Source organism: Cherax quadricarinatus, chromosome 6 (assembly GCF_038502225.1).
Source record: "Cherax quadricarinatus isolate ZL_2023a chromosome 6, ASM3850222v1, whole genome shotgun sequence".
Classification (NCBI taxonomy): Eukaryota; Metazoa; Arthropoda; class Malacostraca; order Decapoda; family Parastacidae; genus Cherax; species Cherax quadricarinatus.
This window is the reverse complement of record NC_091297.1, coordinates 51304442-51327672: the sequence shown is the minus strand read 5'-3', so window position 1 is coordinate 51327672 and position 23231 is coordinate 51304442. Positions and strand designations below refer to the sequence as shown.

The window sequence follows — 23231 nt, the reverse complement described above, 5'->3', positions numbered from 1 at the left end:
TTATAAATAAGAAATATTGTACAAAAACATAGAGAATGTAAAGAAATAAACTGGTTTTATAAAGTGTACATATGCTGACACAGGTGGAGGATGGAAGATAGGCTGCTTGCTACTAGCTTGTACTGCTTCACAAACAATCTGCACACCTCGCTTGTTTATCTATGATTTCATGCTGTAAATCCACCGACATCCTCTTTTTCTTCTCAGCACTATCCTTTGCACTTACTTTCTTAGGACCCATGGTCAGAAAAGAGAAATTGACAATAATAACATGAGAAATGCTTCCATGGTGACATGAACACATGCACAGCTCAACTGATGCTGTGGCGTTCTCTGCACCACCCAGTGACGATGTTCTGAAACTCGCACATTATAATAATAATAATAATAATAATAATAATAATAATAATAATAATAATTTATCATTATTAATTTAGGGAACTGGAGCACAGATCCAATACCCTAAATCAAGAGCCCCTCACCAGCATCAAGGAACCTTGATGCTGGTGAGGGGCTACTGATCTAGGGAATTGTATCTGTGCTCCAGTTCCCTAAATTAATGATAATAATAATATTATTTTATTTTATTAACACACTGGCTGATTCCCACCAGGGCAGGGTGGCCTGAAAAAAGAAAAACTTTCATAATCATTCACTCCATCACTGTCTTGCCAGAAGGTGCTTTACACTACAGCTTTTAAACTGCAACATAAACACCCCTCCTTCACAGTGCAGGCACTGTACTTCCCATCTCCAGGACTCAAGTCCGGCCTGCCGGTTTCCCTGAATCCCTTCATAAATGTTACTTTGCTCACACTCCAACAGCACGTCAAGTATTAAAAACCATTTGTCTCCATTCACTCCTATCAAACACGCTCATGCATGCCTGCTGGAAGTCCAAGCCCCTCGCGCACAAAACCTCCTTTACCCCCTCCCTCCAACCTTTCCTAGGCCGACCCCTACCCCACCTTCCTTCCACTACAGACTGATACACTCTTGAAGTCATTCTGTTTCGCTCCATTCTCTCTACATGTCCGAACCACCTCAACAACCCTTCCTCAGCCCTCTGGACAACAGTTTTGGTAATCCCGCACCTCCTCCTAACTTCCAAACTACGAATTCTCTGCATTATATTCACACCACACATTGCCCTCAGACATGACATCTCCACTGCCTCCAGCCTTCTCCTCGCTGCAACATTCATCACCCATGCTTCACACTCATATAAGAGCGTTGGTAAAACTATACTCTCATACATTCCCCTCTTTGCCTCCAAGGACAAAGTTCTTTGTCTCCACAGACTCCTAAGTGCACCGCTCACCCATTTCCCCTCATCAATTCTATGATTCACCACATCTTTCATAGACCCATCCGCTGACATGTCCACTCCCAAATATCTGAATACATTCACCTCCTCCATACTCTCTCCCTCCAATCTGATATCCAATCTTTCATCACCTAACCTTTTTGTTATCCTCATAACCTTACTCTTTCCTGTATTCACTTTTAATTTTCTTCTTTTGCATACCCTACCAAATTCATCCACCAATCTCTGCAACTTCTCTTCAGAATCTCCCAAGAGCACAGTGTCATCAGCAAAGAGCAACTGTGACAACTCCCACTTTATGTATGATTCTTTATCTTTCAACTCCACGCCTCTTGCCAAGACCCTCGCATTTACTTCTCTTACAACCCCATCTATAAATGTATTAAACAACCACGGTGACATCACACATCCTTGTCTAAGGCCTACTTTTACTGGGAAATAATCTCCCTCTTTCCTACGTACTCTAACTTGAGCCTCGCTATCCTCGTAAAAACTCTTCACTGCTTTCAGTAACCTACCTCCTACACCATACACCTGCAACATCTGCCACATTGCCCCCCTATCCACCCAGTCATACGCCTTTTCCAAATCCATAAATGCCACAAAAACCTCTTTAGCCTTATCTAAATACTGTTCACTTATATGTTTCACTGTAATAATAATAATAATAAATTATTCTATTATTATAATAATAACGAGCAAGCTTCAGAACACTGCCAACTTAGTGCACTGTTTACCTCACTGTGGAAGCACTTCTCACGCATTTGCTTGCATTTTGTGCAGTTATTTTGCCAAATTTCTTTTTTCTGACCATAGGTCCTAAGAAAGTAAGTGGAAAGGACAGTGCTGAGAAGAAAAAGAGGATGATGTCCATGGAATTAAAGCACAAAATCATAGATAACCAAGCGAGGTGAGTGGGTTGTGGGTTAAGGGGGAAGTGGGGGAAGCTTGCTCATAACTCAGAGCAAAAAATCGACTGAGCGACGGCTTCTATCTCGAAAAACTCGTATGTTGGGACACTCATAAGTCAAGGTTCCACTGTATTATTAACCCTTTGACTGTTTCGGTTGTATATATACATCTTACGAGCCACCGTGTTTGACGTATATATACTCGAATTCTAGCGGCTTCAAATCAAGCAAGAAAGCTGGTAGGCCCACATGTGAGAGAATGGGTCTGTTTGGTCAGTGTGCACCATATAAAAAAAATCCTGCAGCATGCAGTGCATAATGAGAAAAAAACTCCGACCGCTTTTTTTTAATTAAAACGCCGACTTTGTGGTCTATTTTCATATAGTATTTATGGTTGTATTCTCGTTTTCTTGGTCTCATTTGATAGAATGGAAAACATATTATAGAAATAAAGGTGATTTTGATTGGTTTTACTATGAAAAGAACCTTGAAATGGAGCTCAATATTCAAAAGTAAACAAATGACGTCATTATCCAATAAATGTCCAACTAATATTCTAATATGCAGTCATGAATGGGTTGACATGATTTATACAATTATTACAACATTGCAGTCGTCTGCATAACAGTAAATCTTCTATTTTTTGTTTGAATAAAAATTCAAAATAGAAAGCAAGAGTAATATCAGAGGGGCCTGGAGATGTGACTGATGAACAAAGAAAATATTTTAGAGCCAGGAATGTCTGCATTGTTCATTCTGGACCCTATTTTGAAATTGTCATATTTTTTAATTTTCATGAAATTGACCAAATTGCCAATTTCTGACCACGTTATTAGGTAGTTGAAATTGGTAAACGGGCAATTTTTTGTACTCAATTGATAGAAAAAATGGAGTTCTAAACAAATAGCTATGAGTTTGGTTGACTGGAACAATGGAATTAGCCGAAAATAGGGCTCAAATTGGGTGAAATAGCTTATTCGTTAATATCGTTGAGGTCGCTAACTTCACGAGAGCGTAATTCTGTAAGTTTTCCATCAAATCTTGTACTTTTGGTGTCATTACCAAAGGGAAAAGGTTCTCTATCATTTCACGAGAAAAAAATAATTTTTTTTTTTAATTTTTGTGACACCAGGAGACACCTCAGAATTTGGGGTTGCGAAAGTCAAGGGGTTAAATATTCCCTCGATTATGCCCTTCACCTATCAGTCATTGCAAGCAAGAAATCTTTGTATTGAATAATCTACAAATAAAATTAAATTAGCAAGGTAATTTAACCTTTTCAGGATCGACAGGCCCTCTCCCAAACTTGTTCTCAGGGTCGAAAAATATTCAAAAAAAAAAATTATTTTTCTTATGAAATGACAGTTTTTTATTTTTGCGAGTATTATAGGCTATTTTTTTTTTTTGCGATCAATACTTACGGAGATATGGAGGCATGAAGTTGACAGAAATTGAACTGCATATGGCAACATCGCCGACTGCCGGTCACCCGGTAATAGTTTATTTTGTTTTTTCTACTTTTTTCTTTTATTTTTAATATTTTATTTTTTTCAAGTAACTTTTATGGCACAATACACAAATAGCCCGCACATAGAAGAGAGGAGCTTACGACAATGTTAACTTTTATGGCCTCTCAGACCAATATAAAGACTATTTGGTATATATTCACTCATTGTATACTACACAATAACAGCACAAACTTTGCTGTCATTATATTGTTTACAAAACATGTTTACACAAACCAACAATAAAAATGTTGTTTATTACTACAGTGGACCCCCGGTTAACGATATTTATTCACTCCAGAAGTATGTTCAGGTGCCAGTACTGACCGAATTTGTTCCCATAAGAAATATTGTGAAGTAGATTAGTCCATTTCTGACCCCCAAACATACACGTACAAACGCACTTACATAAATACACTTACATAATTGGTCACATTCGGAGGTAATCGTTATGCGGGGGTCCACTGTATTTTTCTATCATACATATACACATACAGAGTCACTGGACAGGTTCCTATAACTACAAGAGGTTGTGAAAGCTTGTAGTTGTGTGGAGGTGGACTTGTAAATATGCCGAGTCGCCAGTGTGTCGTGTGTCACAATGATGCATCATACCACCACCCACTAACCCTCGCTGCCTTCCACAACACATTCATTCCTCCCCACAAACCTGCCTTCCCTCCTTCCTTCCTCTCATCTCTTCCTACCTACCTTCCCTCCCTCCTTCCTTCCTTTTTTTTCTTCATTCAAGTAATTTTATGGCTTGTGAGACCAATATAAGGTATATCGAATGTATATTTACTCGTTGTATGCTACACATTAACTGCACAGTCATTATATTTTTTACAAAACATGTTTACACAAACCAACAATAGAAAATGTTGGTTACTATTTTTCTATCACATATAAACACACACAAAGTCACTGGACACTTCCCAGAACTGCTACAGCTTCTGTAAAGCTCGTAGTTGTTGTGTGGGGGTGGACTTGTAAATATGCTTAGTCATCGGCATAATTAGTATCACAAGGACAAATTACACCATCACTCACCACCCTCACTGCCTGTCAACTTCTTCCCCACCCCACCAACCCACATGGAAATTTATTTATTTATTTATTTATTTACAATTTGAGCACACATACAGAGGTACAAAAACAATACAGATAAGAGCAGCATGCCAAAGCCACTTATACTATGCATAGCATTACGGGCTGGCTTAAAATTAACTTAAGATTAACTAAGCAATGATGAAATCAGTGATAAAACATTAATGTAAACAGATTACTATAAAGCACAAATGAGTATTACAAAGACAGGTCATATGGTTGCACGCATTGCTGTACATTCAGTCGTATGGAGAATTCTGTTAGGTAGTGTATTTAAAAAATAGTAAAGTTAGATTGGGTTTTAGGTTTAACATTTATGTGATATAATTGTGAGAAACATTTAAGATAGGTAGTAGGTTGGTAGACAGCAACCACCCAGGGAAGTACTACCGTCCTGCCAGATGACTGTGAAACAAAAACCTGTAACTGTTTTGCATGATGGTAGGATTGCTGGTTTCTTTTTCTGTCTCATAAACACGCTAGATAACAGGGATATCTTGCTACTCCTACTTACACTTTGGTCACACTTCACAGACACGCACATGCATATATATATATACATACATCTAGGTTTTTCTCCTTTTTCTAAATAGCTCTTGTTCTTTTTTATTTCTTCTATTGTCCATGGGGAAGTGGAAAAGAATCTTTCCTCCGTAAGCCATGCGTGTCGTATGAGGCGACTAAAATGCCGGGAGCAATGGGCTAGTAACCCCTTCTCCTGTATACAATTACTAAAAAAGAGAAGAAAAACTTTATAAAACTGGGTTGCTTAAATGTGCGTGGATGTAGTGCGGATGACAAGAAACAGATGATTGCTGATGTTATGAATGAAAAGAAGTTGGATGTCCTGGCCCTAAGCGAAACAAAGCTGAAGGGGGTAGGAGAGTTTCAGTGGGGGGAAATAAATGGGATTAAATCTGGAGTATCTGAGAGAGTTAGAGCAAAGGAAGGGGTAGCAGTAATGTTAAATGATCAGTTATGGAAGGAGAAAAGAGAATATGAATGTGTAAATTCAAGAATTATGTGGATTAAAGTAAAGGTTGGATGCGAGAAGTGGGTCATAATAAGCGTGTATGCACCTGGAGAAGAGAGGAATGCAGAGGAGACAGAGAGATTTTGGGAGATGTTAAGTGAATGTATAGGAGCCTTTGAACCAAGTGAGAGAGTAATTGTGGTAGGGGACTTGAATGCTAAAGTAGGAGAAACTTTTAGAGAGGGTGTGGTAGGTAAGTTTGGGGTGCCAGGTGTAAATGATAATGGGAGCCCTTTGATTGAACTTTGTATAGAAAGGGGTTTAGTTATAGGTAATACATATTTTAAGAAAAAGAGGATAAATAAGTATACACGATATGATGTAGGGCGAAATGACAGTAGTTTGTTGGATTATGTATTGGTAGATAAAAGACTGTTGAGTAGACTTCAGGATGTACACGTTTATAGAGGGGCCACAGATATATCAGATCACTTTCTAGTTGTAGCTACACTGAGAGTAAAAGGTAGATGGGATACAAGGAGAATAGAAGCATCAGGGAAGAGAGAGGTGAAGGTTTATAAACTAAAAGAGGAGGCAGTTAGGGTAAGATATAAACAGCTATTGGAGGATAGATGGGCTAATGAGAGCATAGGCAATGGGGTCGAAGAGGTATGGGGTAGGTTTAAAAATGTAGTGTTAGAGTGTTCAGCAGAAGTTTGTGGTTACAGGAAAGTGGGTGCAGGAGGGAAGAGGAGCGATTGGTGGAATGATGATGTAAAGAGAGTAGTAAGGGAGAAAAAGTTAGCATATGAGAAGTTTTTACAAAGTAGAAGTGATGCAAGGAGGGAAGAGTATATGGAGAAAAAGAGAGAAGTTAAGAGAGTGGTGAAGCAATGTAAAAAGAGAGCAAATGAGAGAGTGGGTGAGATGTTATCAACAAATTTCGTTGAAAATAAGAAAAAGTTTTGGAGTGAGATTAACAAGTTAAGAAAGCCTAGAGAACAAATGGATTTGTCAGTTAAAAATAGGAGAGGAGAGTTATTAAATGGAGAGTTAGAGGTATTGGGAAGATGGAAGGAATATTTTGAGGAATTGTTAAATGTTGATGAAGATAGGGAAGCTGTGATTTCGTGTATAGGGCAAGGAGGAATAACATCTTGTAGGAGTGAGGAAGAGCCAGTTGTGAGTGTGGGGGAAGTTCGTGAGGCAGTAGGTAAAATGAAAGGGGGTAAGGCAGCCGGGATTGATGGGATAAAGATAGAAATGTTAAAAGCAGGTGGGGATATAGTTTTGGAGTGGTTGGTGCAATTATTTAATAAATGTATGGAAGAGGGTAAGGTACCTAGGGATTGGCAGAGAGCATGCATAGTTCCTTTGTATAAAGGCAAAGGGGATAAAAGAGAGTGCAAAAATTATAGGGGGATAAGTCTGTTGAGTGTACCTGGTAAAGTGTATGGTAGAGTTATAATTGAAAGAATTATGAGTAAGACGGAGAATAGGATAGCAGATGAACAAGGAGGCTTTAGGAAAGGTAGGGGGTGTGTGGACCAGGTGTTTACAGTGAAACATATAAGTGAACAGTATTTAGATAAGGCTAAAGAGGTCTTTGTGGCATTTATGGATTTGGAAAAGGCGTATGACAGGGTGGATAGGGGGGCAATGTGGCAGATGTTGCAAGTGTATGGTGTAGGAGGTAGGTTACTGAAAGCAGTGAAGAGTTTTTACGAGGATAGTGAGGCTCAAGTTAGAGTATGTAGGAAAGAAGGAAATTTTTTCCCAGTAAAAGTAGGCCTTAGACAAGGATGTGTGATGTCACCGTGGTTGTTTAATATATTTATAGATGGGGTTGTAAGAGAAGTAAATGCGAGGGTCTTGGCAAGAGGCGTGGAGTTAAAAGATAAAGAATCACACACAAAGTGGGAGTTGTCACAGCTGCTCTTTGCTGATGACACTGTGCTCTTGGGAGATTCTGAAGAGAAGTTGCAGAGATTGGTGGATGAATTTGGTAGGGTGTGCAAAAGAAGAAAATTAAAGGTGAATACAGGAAAGAGTAAGGTTATGAGGATAACAAAAAGATTAGGTGATGAAAGATTGAATATCAGATTGGAGGGAGAGAGTATGGAGGAGGTGAACGTATTCAGATATTTGGGAGTGGACGTGTCAGCGGATGGGTCTATGAAGGATGAGGTGAATCATAGAATTGATGAGGGAAAAAGAGTGAGTGGTGCACTTAGGAGTCTGTGGAGACAAAGAACTTTGTCCTTGGAGGCAAAGAGGGGAATGTATGAGAGTATAGTTTTACCAACGCTCTTATATGGGTGTGAAGCGTGGGTGATGAATGTTGCAGCGAGGAGAAGGCTGGAGGCAGTGGAGATGTCATGTCTGAGGGCAATGTGTGGTGTGAATATAATGCAGAGAATTCGTAGTTTGGAAGTTAGGAAAAGGTGCGGGATTACCAAAACTGTTGTCCAGAGGGCTGAGGAAGGGTTGTTGAGGTGGTTCGGACATGTAGAGAGAATGGAGCGAAACAGAATGACTTCAAGAGTGTATCAGTCTGTAGTGGAAGGAAGGCGGGGTAGGGGTCGGCCTAGGAAGGGTTGGAGGGAGGGGGTAAAGGAGGTTTTGTGTGCGAGGGGCTTGGACTTCCAGCAGGCATGCGTGAGCGTGTTTGATAGGAGTGAATGGAGACAAATGGTTTTTAATACTTGACGTGCTGTTGGAGTGTGAGCAAAGTAACATTTATGAAGGGATTCAGGGAAACCGGCAGGCCGGACTTGAGTCCTGGAGATGGGAAGTACAGTGCCTGCACTCTGAAGGAGGGGTGTTAATGTTGCAGTTTAAAAACTGTAGTGTAAAGCACCCTTCTGGCAAGACAGTGATGGAGTGAATGATGGTGAAAGTTTTTCTTTTTCGGGCCACCCTGCCTTGGTGGGAATCGGCCGGTGTGATAATAAAAAAAAAAATTTATAAGGTTCAGTTATTCAGTATTTATTTGGTTTTGGGTGAGTAAGTGATCTTTGAGAAGAGACTTGAATTTATAAACAGGTAGTGTTTCTTTTATATTTACAGGTAATGAATTCCAGATTTTAGGGCCTTTTATGTGCATTGAGTTTTTGCATAGTGTGAGATGGACACGAGGAACATCAAAGAGTGATCTGTGCCTTGTGTTATGGTCACGTGTTCTGTTGAAGTTGGCAAGGAGATGTTTGAGGGGAGGGTTAATATCAGAGTTAAGTGTTCTATGTATGTAATAGGTGCAGTAATAAGTATGGATGTTTTGTATGGTGAGTAGGTTTAGTGTATTGAATATTGGTGGAGTGTGCTGCCTGTAGTGAGAATTTGTTATCATTCTAACTGCAGCCTTTTGTTGGGTAATTAGTGGTCTGAGATGGTTAATTGTTGTTGAGCCCCATGCACAAATTCCATAGGTGAGATAGGGGTAAATAAGAGAGTGATATAGGGCCAGGAGGGCTGACTGTGGACCATAGTACCGTATCTTCGATAGTATGCCTACAGTCTTGGAAATTTTTTTAGAAATTTGTTGTATATGTGTATGAAATTTGAGTCTATTATCAAGGTGGATTCCTAAGAATTTTCCCTCTGTTAGCTTTGTGATAGGTGATCCGTTTATCATTATGTTAAGAGGGACATCTGTAGCTCTGTTACCAAACTGAATGAAGTAGGTTTTGTCAATGTTTAGTGTAAGTTTGTTAGTCCTCATCCAGGTAGATATTTTCTGTAATTCGGTATTTACAGTATTGGCTAGCGTGACTGGGCTCGGGTGGGAGAAGACGTATGTAGTGTCATCTGCAAATAGTGTGGGTTTGAGTAATTGCGAAGCATTTGGTAGGTCATTTATGTATAGGAGAAAGAGAAGAGGGCCAAGGACATTTCCCTGTGGGACACCAACTGTAATTGGTTGTGCAGAAGAGTTTGCCCCATTTGCGTACACATATTGGCTTCTGTTGCTGAGGTATGACTTGAGGTAGTTGAGGGAGTGCCTTCTTATACCATAGTGTGACAATTTTACGTGGAGCAAGTCATGGTCAACTGTATCAAAAGCTTTACGTAAGTCAATGAAGATCCCCAGTGGGACTTCTTTTTTCTCTATTGCAGTGTATATATGTTCTAGCATGTGTATAATAGCATCATTAGTATTTTTATTAGGCCTGAATCCAAATTGGCAGGGGTTGAGTATGTTTTGGGAGATAAGGTAGGAGTAGATTCGTTTATGAATTAATTTTTCGAAGATTTTTTGAGAGAGGGTGTAAGTTGGATATTGGCCTATAGTTATTCAACTCTGTTTGGTCTCCTCCTTTGTGGATCGGGGTGACCCTTGCTATTTTGAGTACTGTAGGGAAGGTGGAGGATTCAATGGATTTGTTAAAGAGTGTTGCAACGATTGGTGATAGCACTTGTGACACTTTTTTGTATATAAAGGGTGGTAAGGTATTTAAATCTCCTGCCTTGTTTTTTAGTGCGTTGATAATAAGGGAGACTTCGTATGGGTTAGTCGGAGCTAGGAACAGTGTGTTCAGGTAGTTGCCGGTGAGGTAGTCATTTGGTGGGGTATCTGAGCTTGGGATTTTATTGGCAAGGTTTTGTCCTATAGTGGAGAAGAAATCATTGAGTCTGTTTGCTGTTTCTGTTGGTGGGAGTTTGGGTTCATCTGATTTTGCTAATTTTATTTTGCTATTTCGTGATATCTTTTTTGTTCCCAGAATTTCTGATAGGGTTTTCCAGGTCTTTTTTATATCAACTCGTAAGTTGGATAATCTGTTCTCATAATACAATTTTTTTGCCCTTCTTATCAGGCTGGTTAGGATTGACGAGTAACGTTTTGTTTGGTCTCTGGTTATGTGACCCATTCTGTACTGTTTTTCATATTGGTGTTTTGTATTTATGGATTTGAGAATGCTGGGTGTTAGCCAGGGACTGTTCAATCTCTTAGCTGTCATCTGTTTAGATTTTTTAGGGCAGTGCTTATTATAGAGGTATTGGGTCTTTTTTAGAAAATTATTAATACATTCGTCAATATCTGTATTGATTTCTAGCTCAGTGTGCCAGTCAATGTTTGCTACTGCTGTTGTGAAGTTATTAATGGCTGCGTCATTGTGAAGTCTGAAGGTGATTTTAGTAGTGTCTTGGGGTAGTTTACCAAGAGTTGTTATGAGGAAAGTAGGGTAGTGGTCTGTGGTATTATCTGTAATTATGCCCGATTTTAAAGGGGATATGGTGTTGGTCCAGATGTGGTCAAGTAGGGAAACACTAGTCTCTGTAACTCTTGTAGGTTTTGTTACTGTTGGTAGCAACATACAGTTACTAATTGTGTTTGTGAATTCAGTAACGTGTGGGTCCTGGTCTTGCAGGAGATTTATATTGAAGTCACCTGAGAGTAGTAAGTGATCTTTGTTCATGCGTGCATCAGTTATCATACTTCCTAGGTTTTGACTAAATTGGCTAATGCTTGACTGTGGAACTCTGTAGATGTTTATCAATGTGAGAGGTTTTTGTAGGTATTTGGATTTGAATTTAGCTATTATATATTCCCCATGTTCATCCCTTGTGCAAGTATTAGTGATACATTCTAGTTGGTCTGAGTAGTATATGGCTGTGCCACCCCCTTGTTGGTCTGGCCTACAGTTGTGTATGGCTGTGTAACCAGGAATGGCATAGACATCTGTACTATCAGGCTTTAGCCAGGTTTCAGTTAGTGTAATGATGGACATATTGGCATGCAAGGAATTTAGTAATGCTATGAGGTCATCGTAATGCTTGCTTAAAGATCTGATATTGTAGTTAAAGATAGTTATGTTGTTGTTGGCACTGAGAAGTGCCTTTGATTGTTCTGCAGTGTAGTAATTACAGTAACTGTTTGATTCATTTAAGTCATTAAATAAGAGGTTGGTATCAGGATCAATGCTTGTAATCATAAGATTTGTAGTGAATCTATAGTTAGAATTAAGTATAAAACAAAGTAAATAGTCTTAAGCTAATAAATAGCACCTGAATTATTTAACAAATGTAAAATAATGAGCTAAGGTAGATTTTTTTTTAGCTAAAATAAGGGAGACCATATAAAAGGGACTAATACAAATAAAGTGATGATCAAATAATGGAGCTTGGGAATATGATAGTAGGTAGTACTATAAAGGTAATTCTTTAAAGTCACTGTCTGAATTTTTTGGGTTATCCTAAGTTGATGGTCTCCTTACTTCCTTCCCTCCATCCTTCCTGTCTCTCATCTCTTCCTTCCTTCCTTCCTCCCTTTTTTCCTACCTTCCGTCCTTCAGGTTTCCTGGGCATTGCTTTCGGTAAAAAACCATGAAATTCATCTTCCCTGACACTTCCATCCATGTTTGAACTGTCACTTAGGAACAAAAGAGCCCCAATTAGCCGAGGAGTGAGGAGTTTCTTAGTGGTAGACATGGTGAACAAGGTGTAATAAAATAGCTTTCCCACAATGCACCACTGGGTCCCCGATGTTTTTTGTACTGCACACACTGACCATGGAGACCCATTCTCTCACATCTAGGCATAACAGCTGTTACCTGCTTAATTTGAGGCTGCTAGAATCTACGCATACTAGTACGGCATCAACCCTGGCACGTAAGCCGTACTAGTACGGCACCAACCCTGAAAGGGTTAAATATACCTGTAGGAATGAAGGGACTCAATATATTGATAGTGACACTCTGGGAGCTTCAGTACAGACCACTCACTCAGAACACCAATGACTGGGAGGTTTATGGATGTTTTCACATGCACCACCTACAGCCAATCCTTAACCCTTTCAGGGTCCAAGGCCCAAATCTGGAGTCACGCACCAGTGTCCAAGAATTTTCAAAAAAAAAATTTGTTATTTTTTCTTATAAAATTGTAGAGAATCTTTTTGTGAAGGCAATAAAACAAAAAGTACGAAATTTGGTGGAAAATTGACGAAATTATGCTCTCGCGAATTTTGATGTGTCAGCGATATTTACGAATCGGCGATTTTGCCGACTTTGACTCCCATTTTAGGCCAATTACATTATTCCAATCAACCAAATTCTTAGCTATTTCACTAGTATTACTTCTATTCTATCGATTGAGCACAAGAAATCGCCAAGTCAACTGTTTCAACTACAAAATAAAGTGATCGGAAATTGTTAATTTGGCCAATTTAACACAAAGTTCAAAATATTCCAGTTTCAAAATAGGGTCCAGAATGAACAATGTAGGCATTCCTGGCACTAAACTAACATTTCCTCTGTTCATTAGTTATGTTTTGAGGCTTTACAAATAAATTCCATTTTGATTTTTTATTCACATAATGAATTTTTATTCACACCAAAAAATAGAAGATTTACTGTTATGCAATACTGTAATAATTGTATAAATATCATCACCATATTTGTGAATGTATATTAGACCCACCAGCTGACGTGTATTAGACGTGTGAGGTCGTTTGTTTACTCTTGAATATCGGCAAAAATTTAACATTTCTGCTACTTTGAGCTCAGTTTCAAGCCATTTCCAATGCTAAAACCAATCAAAATCATCTCTATTTCTGTAATATGTCTTCCATTCTATCAAATGAGACCAAGAAATCGCAAATACAACTATAAAAAACATACGAAAAAACACTGCAAAGTTGCTGTTTTAATCGAAAAATCATGATTTCATTTTTCTCTCATTATACACAGTGTGCTGCAGGATCTGTTTTATGTGGTGCACACATACCACATAGATGTATTCTCTCATATCTAGGCCCAAATGTACCACTCACAGTTTATCAGAGTGAGCTGAGCTCATGGCGTAGATCTACGGTTTGGACCCTGAACGTGAAGCCGTAGATCTACGGGACGGACCCTGAAAGGGTTAAAGCCCCTGGATAAAAAATACATACTATACCTATTCTATATACATAGTTACAATAACTGTACAGTGGTCCCCCGACCTATGATATTACTCCGTTCCAGAGAGCCCATCGTACGACGAAATGATCATAGGTTGAATTAATTTTCCCCATAAGAAATAAATGGAAATCAAATTAATCCGTGCAAGACACCCAAAAGTATTAAAAAAAAAAAAAAAAAAAAAAAAATTTACCACATGCAATAAACATTTTCCTACACACAAAAAGAAGGATACATGCACAAGAGTAGAGTAGTACATGCACAATAGAGTGGACCCTCAACTAACAGCAATTTCATCTAACCGCGTTTTGCCGTAGAAAAAAAATCTCTCTAACAATGGGGAAAAGCTCTACCAAAGACGTTCGTCCAGAACATGTCCATGTGCCGGGAGCGCGGCCTGAGCGGGCGCAGCTATTCCAAGACCCAGCGTGCCATTTTTTACAAGCTGCTGCAGTCAGTTTCCACATGTGCCCCAAGAACGCTTCTAGTGCCAAGACTGTGTTAAAAAGGGTGAGAATTACGATGGAAATGAAGGAGATCACTGAAAAATACGAGAGTGGAGTCCGTATGGCCGAGTTGGAAAGGCAACAAAACAAATCACATTCAACCATCAGTACTATCTTGGAGAACAGACAGGCAATCAAGGAAGCTATTGTTGTGAATGGTTCAAGTATGTTTTCAAAACAGAGACCGCAAATAACTGAAGATGTAGAGAGGCTTATCGGAATAGATAAATGAAAAACAATTATCAGGTGATAGTGTTTCTCAGTCTATAATTTGTGAAAAGGCAAGGAAGTTGCATGATGATCTCATTAAGAAAATGCCTCAAAATAGTGCTGTTGATGATGAATTTAAGGCCAGCAAAGGCTGGTTTGAGAGATTTAAGATTCGTAATGACATACACAGTGTGGTGAGGCAGCCAGTTCAGACAAATGCGGCTGAAAAATATGTGAAGGACTTTAACCCTTTCAGGGTCGAGATGCCCTCTCCTAAACTCGTTCTCAGGGTTGAAATTTTTTTTGGAAAAAAAAAAAAATTAGTTTTTCTTATGAAATGATAATCTTTTCCCGATCATAATGACACCAAACGTATGAAATTTGATGGAAAACTTATGGAATTATGCTCTTGTGAAGTTAGCGGTCTCGACGTTTGCGCATCGGCGATTTCGCCCACTTTAAGCCCCATTTTCAGCCAATTCCAGTGTACTAGTCGACAAAAATCATATCTATTTCGCTTGAACTCCATTTTTTCTATCGAATGAGTACAAGAAACCACCCATTTACCGATTTCAACTATCCAATAAAGTGGTCAGAAATTGACTGTTGCCAATTTCACACAAATTTCAGAGGATGCCAATTTCCAAATAGGGTCCAGAATAAACAAGACAGACATTCCTGGCACTAAAATAACATTTTCTCTGTTCATTAGTCATGTCCCCAATCCCCTCTTACATCTCTTTTGCTTTCCACTTTGAATTTTTATTCTCACAAAAAAAATAGAAGATTTACTGTTATGAAGACTACTGCATTAGTGTAGAAATGGTGGAGAAATGGTATAAATAATATCAGCGCACTTGTGATTGGAAATGAAACCTTATCCCTTTCAGGGTCCGTCCCATAGATCTACGGCTTTACAGTGAGTGTCCAAACCGTAGATCTACGCCATGAGCTCGGCTCACTCTGATAAACTGTGAGTGGTACATTTGGGCCTAGATATGAGAGAATACATCTATGTGGTATGTGTGCACCACATAAAACAGATCCTGCAGCACACTGTGTATAATGAGAGAAAAAAACTGAAATGATTTTTCGATTAAAACAGCGACTTTGCAGTGTTTTTTCGTATGTTTTTTATAGTTGTATTTGCGATTTCTTGGTCTCATTTGATAGAATAGAAGACATATTACAGAAATAGAGATGATTTTGATTGGTTTTAGCACTGGAAATGGCTTGAAACTGAGCTCAAAGTAGCGGAAATTTTAAATTTTTGCCGATATTCAAGAGTAAACAAACGACCTCACACATCTAATACACGTCAGCTGGTGGGTCTAATATACATTCACAAATATGGTGATGATATTTATACAATTATTACAGTATTGCATAACAGTAAATCTTCTATTTTTTGGTGTGAATAAAAATTCATTATGTGAATAAAAAATCAAAATGGAATTTATTTGTAAAGCCTCAAAATGTAACTAATGAACAGAGGAAATGTTAGTTTAGTTCCAGGAATAACCTACATTGTTTATTCTGGAGCCTATTTTGAAATTGGAATATTTTGAGCTTTGTGTTAAATTGGCCAAATTAACAATTTCCGATCACTTTATTTTGTAGCTGAAACAGTTGATTTGGCGATTTCTTGTGCTCAATCGATAGAATAGAAGTAATACTAGTGAAATAGCTAAGAATTTGGTTGATTGGAATAATGTAATTGGCCTAAAATGGGAGTCAAAGTCGGCAAAATTGCCGACTCTTAAATATCGCTGACACATCAAAATTCGCGAGAGCATAATTTCGTCAATTTTCCACCAAATTTCGTACTTTTTGTTTTATTACCTTCACAAAAAGATACTCTACAATTTCATAGGAAAAAATAACAAATTTTTTTTTTGAAAATTCTTGGACACTGGTGCGTGACTTCAGATTTTGGCCTTGGACCCTGAAAGGGTTAAAATCCTGTACATGGTTATTTGTAAATATAATTGCGCACTTGTAAGATACAATAGGAAAGCTTAATATTTTATAATTGATATGTTCTAAGGAACAATATATTAAAGGCCATAAATTTTTACTTGTGATTTTTTGATTCCCTTTGAAAGTAGTTAGAAATTAATCAACTTATTGTACCTCGACATCCTGTAAAATGAGGAGGATAAGAGGGCAATAAAAGCCACAGGAGCAAGTCACTAGTAGAGCTGGCAAACTTAGAGCATCATATGGATAACCCAGGGAGGCAACTCGGCATCTATATCGAGTACATTATTGTAGAGCTTAGAGAGGGTAAATATACATACTCATAATCATCCTCATGACTTGATTCAGAGAAATGTGAGCTGCCACTGCCAAGGCTCTGGAGATACCACTGGTGTACAGTCTTTGCAGAAAGTTTAATACTAGTTGCAGGACAAACTTTTGATCAATGAAATCCATGTCAACGGCTGATTGAAGTCTGGATTTCATACACCAATAGCAAATTGGGCTATGCAGCTTCAAGACTGAGCTCATCCACCTTTGAGTTAAACTCTAAACTGTGTTTCATTAAGCTCAGTTGATGGGGGCATTTAATGGATAATAATGTTAGGAGAATACAATGAAACTGTATGGCCTCACTTGCAATTGACGTATAAGTTGTTAACAAGATTTCTAGAAAATCCAGACCTCAACCTTCTGTTGCTATATGTACGTATTAAAGATCCAAAGTTTATCCTGCAGCCAATGTCATAACTTTCCATATAGCCTGTATGAGGCATCATTTCATCCAGGTGGATATATCTGGAGCTGGCAGACCCAAAGCAAGAAGAATGAAATGGCTCAACTGTAGAGTTTAACCATGACAAGGGTAAAGTGAAATACTATACAATGGACCCCCGGTATTCGATGGCATCGGTATCCGATAAATCCGGTACAGTGGACCCCCGCATAACGATCACCTCCGAATGCGACCAATTGTGTAAGTGTATTTATGTAAGTGTGTTTGTACGTGTATGTTTGGGGGTCTGAAATGGACTAATCTACTTCACAATATTCCTTATGGGAACAAATTCGGTCAGTACTGGCACCTGAACATACTTCTGAATTGAAAAAATATCGTTAACCGGGGGTCCACTGTATTTGATACGTTTTAACGCAAAAATTTTGCCTCGCTTCTCGTTAAAAAACCCGCCACATGCGATTCGTCTGAGACATGTCCTCGTGAGGCCTGAACTGCCCAGTGTGTGCCAGTGTTTACAAGCCAGCCAGTGTGCTCGCATCTAAGGATACATTCAGTACATTCCACATTATCAGTGTTTTTGGTGCTTGTTTCTGCAAAATAAGTCACCATGGGCCCCAAGAAAGCTTCTAGTGCCAACCCTGTGGTAAAAAGGGTGAGAATTAGTATGGAAATTAAGATTTTGAAGGGTTTGGGGCTAACCCTGAGAAGCCTATGCCAGTTCATATCAAGTTTATTCTCTATAAGGATTACAATGCTGGGTTTACAGAATTTGGATATTGTGTAGTTTACATGTTTTAAAATAATAATTACAGAGGGTGCCACTAGAACACCTAGCATGGCTAGGCATTACAGGCAGACTTGGATTAATTCTTAACTTTAAAATATTACAAATTATGAGGTAAGTTGGTATTATGGCTAAGTGACTAAATACTAGTTTGTGAGTTTAGCAATGTGAATGCTTTTGTTTTTGCACAATACATAGTTTCAGTATTGGAGTATCACAGGCCAACTTATGACTAGTTAGGATTCATTATTTTAAGATTAAGATTGATATTTCTGTGTTTATGGTCAAATGGGTGAGTGAGTGTAAGTGTGAAATCCATTGTGCCTACTTCAAAAATTAAGGAAATGTGTGCAAAGTGGGTTGAACTGACTCACGAAATCGTAATAACACGATTGCAAACAAACCATACCCCGGTTGGGATTGAACCCGCGGTCAGAGAGTCTCAAAACTCCAGCCCGTCGCGTTAGCCACTAGACCAGCTAGCCACAATAAGATTCGTCCAACTAGGTATATTTCTACACCATAGGAAGGTTAGCACAGGCACCACTGTGACCACAAATGCAAGTTTTTACAGACGAATCTCCAGCTAGCGTGGCCGTGACGAACTCTAGCTAAAGTCCCTTCACTGCCATCAACATGACTCACGAAATCGTAATGATACGACTGCAAACAAACCTCTAGTGGCTAACGCGACGGGCTGGAGTTTTGAGACTCTCTGACCGCGGGTTCAATCCCAGCCGGGGTATGGTTTGTTTGCAATCGTGCTATTATCCACATGCTAGAACATATTTATACAGCAATAGAGAAAAAAGAAGTCCCACTGAGGATCTTCATTGGCTTACGTAACGCTTTCGATACAGTTGACCACGACTTGCTCCACATAAAATTGTCACACTATGGTATAAGAGGGCACTCCCTCAACTACCTAAAGTCATACCTCAGCAACAGAAGCTAGTATGTGTACACAAATGGGGCAAACTCTTCCGCACAACCAATTACAGTTGGTGTCCTAGGCCCTCTTCTCTTTCTCATATACATAAATGACCTCCCAATTGCATCGCAACTACTCAAACCCACACTATTTGCAGATGATACTACATACGTCTACTCTCACCCGAGCCCAGTCATGCTAGCCAATACTGTAAACACCGAATTACAGAAAATATCAACCTGGATGAGGACCAACAAACTTGCTCTAAACATTGATAAAACCTACTACATTCAGTTTGGTAACAGAGCTACAGATGTGTCTCTTAACATAATGATAAATGGATCACCTATCACAAAACTCACAGAGGGAAAAAGTCTTAGGAATCCACCTTGATAATAGACTCAAATTTCAAACACATATACAACAAATTTCCAAAAAAATTTCCAAGACCGTAGGCATACTATCGAAGATACGGTACTATGTTCCACAGTCAGCCCTCCTGGCCCTATATCACTCACTTATTTACCCCTATCTCACCTATGGAATTTGTGCATGGGGCTCAACAACAATAAACCATCTCAGACCACTAATCACCCAACAAAAGGCTGCTATCAGAATGATAAATTCCCACTACAGACAACACACTCCACCAATATTCAAAACTCTAAACCTACTCACAATACAAAACATCCATACTTATTACTGCACCTACTACATACATAGAACACTTAACTCTGACATAAACCCTCCCCTCAAACATCTTACCAACCTCAACAGAACACATGACCATAACACAAGGCACAGATCACTCTGATGTTCCTCGTGTCCACCGCACACTATGCAAAAACTCAATGCACATAAAAGGCCCTAAAATCTGGAATTCATTACCTGCGAATATAAAAGAAACACTGTCTGTTCATAAATTCAAGTCTCTTCTCAAAAATCACTCACCCACAACTAAATAAATACTGAATAACTGTATCTCAAATTGTATCTCATATATGTATCTCATTATTGTATCTCATAAATGTCAACCTGTGACCCACTCAAACTCTGTTACTATTTAACTTCATTACCTAACAGAATACAGTGGACCCCCGCATAACGATGGCATCACATAGCGATTATTTCGCATACCGCTTACTTTAATTGCAAAAATTTTGCCTCACATACCGCTTAAAAACCCGCTTACCGATTTTCTTCCGAGACGCGCTCACATGTTCCGCCGGTGGCATTGTTTACCAGCCAGCCTCCGCGGTAACATCCAAGCATACAATCGGAATATTTCGTATTATTACAGTGTTTTCGGTGCTGTTTCTGGAAAATAAGTGACCATGGGCCCCAAGAAAGCTTCTAGTGCCAACCCTGTGGTAAAAAGGGTGAGAATTAGTATGGAAATTAAGAAAGATTTTGAAGGGTTTGGGGCTAACCCTGAGAAGCCTATGCCAGTTGTGGAATCCATTGTGCCTACTTCAAAAATTAAGGAAATGTGTGCACAGTGGGTTGAACTGCAAACCTTTATGGATGAAAATCACCCTGACACAGCTGTTGCAAGCCGTGCTGGTGACTATTTCAATGACAATGTTGTGGCCCATTTTAGACAAATCGTAAAGGAACGGGAGGTACAGAGCTCTATGGACAGATTTGTTGTGCGACAGAGGTCCAGTGACTCTCAAGCTGGTCCTAGTGGCATTAAAAGAAGAAGGGAAGTAACCCCGGAAAAGGACTTGCTACCTCAAGTCCTAATGGAAGGGGATTCCCCTTCTAAACAGTAAGAAGATAATGCTCTCCCCTCCTCCCATCCCATCAATCATCACCAGATCTTCAATAAAAGTAAGTGTCATGTAAGTGTGCATGCCTTTTTCAGTTTGTGTGTATTAAAATTAACATTTCATGTGGTAAAAAAAATTTTTTTTCATACTTTTGGGTGTCTTGCACGGATTAATTTTATTTCCATTATTTCTTATGGGGAAAATTCATTCACATAACGATTATTTCGCATAACAATTACCCCTCTTGCACGGATTAAAATCGTTAACCGGGGGTCAACTGTACTCCATTCTACTGATTACACAGCAACACAGTAAATGACCATATGACCTGTCTTTGTAATACTCATTTGTACTAAATTGTTATCTGTTTTACAATAATTTTTGTACCACTGAATATATCATTGCTTAGTTAATCTTAAGTTAATTTTAAGCCTGCCCATAATGCTCTGCATACAAGGGGCTTTGGCATGCTGCACTTTAAAAATTGTATTCCTTGTACTTCTCTGTATCATGTTCAAATAAAGTAAATAAAATAAATATAATCAACCCAGGAGGGTTAATCCATCAACCCAAGAAGGTTAATCCATCAACCCAGGAGGGTTAATCCATCAACCCAGGAGGGTTAATCCATCAACCCAGGAGGGTTAATCCATCAACCGAGGAGGGTTAATCCATCAACCCAGGAGGGTTAATCCATCAACCCAGGAGGGTTAATCCATCAACCCAGGAGGGTTAATCCATCAACCCAGGAGGGTTAATCCATCAACCCAGGAGAGTTAATCCATCAACCCAGGAGAGTTAATCCATCAACCCAGGAGGGTTAATCCATCAACCCAGGAGGGTTAATCCATCAACCCAGGAGGGTTAATCCATCAACCCAGGAGGGTTAATCCATCAACCCAGGAGGGTTAATCCATCAACCCAGGAGGGTTAATCCATCAACCCAGGAGGGTTAATCCATCAACCCAGGAGGGTTAATCCATCAACCCAGGAGGGTTAATCCATCAACCCAGGAGGGTTAATCCATCAACCCAGGAGGGTTAATCAATGCAGGATAAACCAATAATGTCACTATTTGTTGCTTATTGCCTCTGAGATCATTGATCCTCTTTCCCACCAAGCTTATACCCAGCACCTACTTAATGCTATAACTCAGGTATGATTATTCCTGACAATATCAAGGACTACATCGTTGCTCTAGAATATGAAATCAAAGATATCAAAGCAACACTCGAGCGACGAGAATCCAAGATAACCAACCTCGAGAACAAGATCCAAAACCTTGAAGAGAAGATTACATCGGGAAGTGTTGACACAGAAAATACTCTGAAAGCAGCTATAGCCAGTCACACTGAACAAATAACAATAAATATGAAGGTTGAAGAAGCAATCAAGGACTGGAATCAGAACATGCACACTCGACTAAATGAATACCTTGATTTCCAAGACGACAAAACTGAACAAGGCAAGTTGTCTGATGCAGTTATAATAAACAGTCCACACATTCCTAGTGACATAACCCAAGCACAGTGCAAAGAAACTCCTATCAGGATAATACAAGAACATGTACAAGTCATCGTGCAAAACAATGAAATCAAAGAAACATGTTTGCAATGAAAACTAGGAAGTAAACACAGTATAATGATCCGACTTCATTCATACGATAAAAGAAAGGACCTAATTAAATCAGCAATTACAATGAAAAATGGAGTGTACATAAATGAGTGTCTAACAAGAAAATGTCAAAACCTTCTGTTCAGGCTGAGAAAACTTAAACAGGAAAACAAAATACATCAGTGTTTCACGTGAGATGGGAAAATACTAGTAAGGAAAACATCAACAGGACAACAATATGTAATATAGTTGGTAGAATTACCGACAATATGTAAAGTAAAAGGACACAAAAGTCACATTAGTTGCATTTGTGTCCTTTTACTTTACAGGACAACAATATACCATCTCAAACGAACATGATTTCTCTACCTTCCTTAGAAAAGCTGACATTTCTGTAACAGATTAGATAAGTGCCCTTAATACATATACTATACGTGTGGTGCATATAGTGTACGTTACTATTATATTGTGCATTATTATTTTTTTATTTTACATCACTAGCTAATGCCAACTACCTCCAATACTTTATACTTCTTTCTTTTTATTATTTTTTATTATCATACTGGCCGATTCCCACCAAGGCAGGGTGGCCCAAAAAAGAAAAACTTTCACCATCATTCACTCCATCACTGTCTTGCCAGAAGGGTGCTTTACACTACAGTTTTTAAACTGCAACATTAACACCCCTCCTTCAGAGTGCAGGCACTGTACTTCCCATCTCCAGGACTCAAGACCGGCCTTCCGGTTTCCCTGAACCCCTTCATAAATGTTACTTGGCTCACACTCCAACAGCACATCAAGTATTAAAAACCATTTGTCTCCATTCACTCCTATCAAACATGCTCACGCATGCCTGCTGGAAGTCCAAGCCCCTCGCACACAAAACCTCCTTTACCCCCTCTCTCCAACCTTTCCTAGGCCGACCCCTACCCCGCCTTCCTTGAAGTCATTCTGTTTCGCTCCATTCTCTCTAC

The 23231-nt window shown here is 39.1% G+C and overlaps 1 protein-coding gene across 1 annotated transcript in view; it reads right to left on the bottom strand.

The window, feature by feature from the left end:
- Window positions 1-23231, bottom strand: part of Dpm1 (Dolichyl-phosphate mannosyltransferase subunit 1) — a 135498-nt gene that overhangs the window by 97734 nt on the left and 14533 nt on the right. The gene's annotated exons all lie outside the window — the stretch shown is intronic.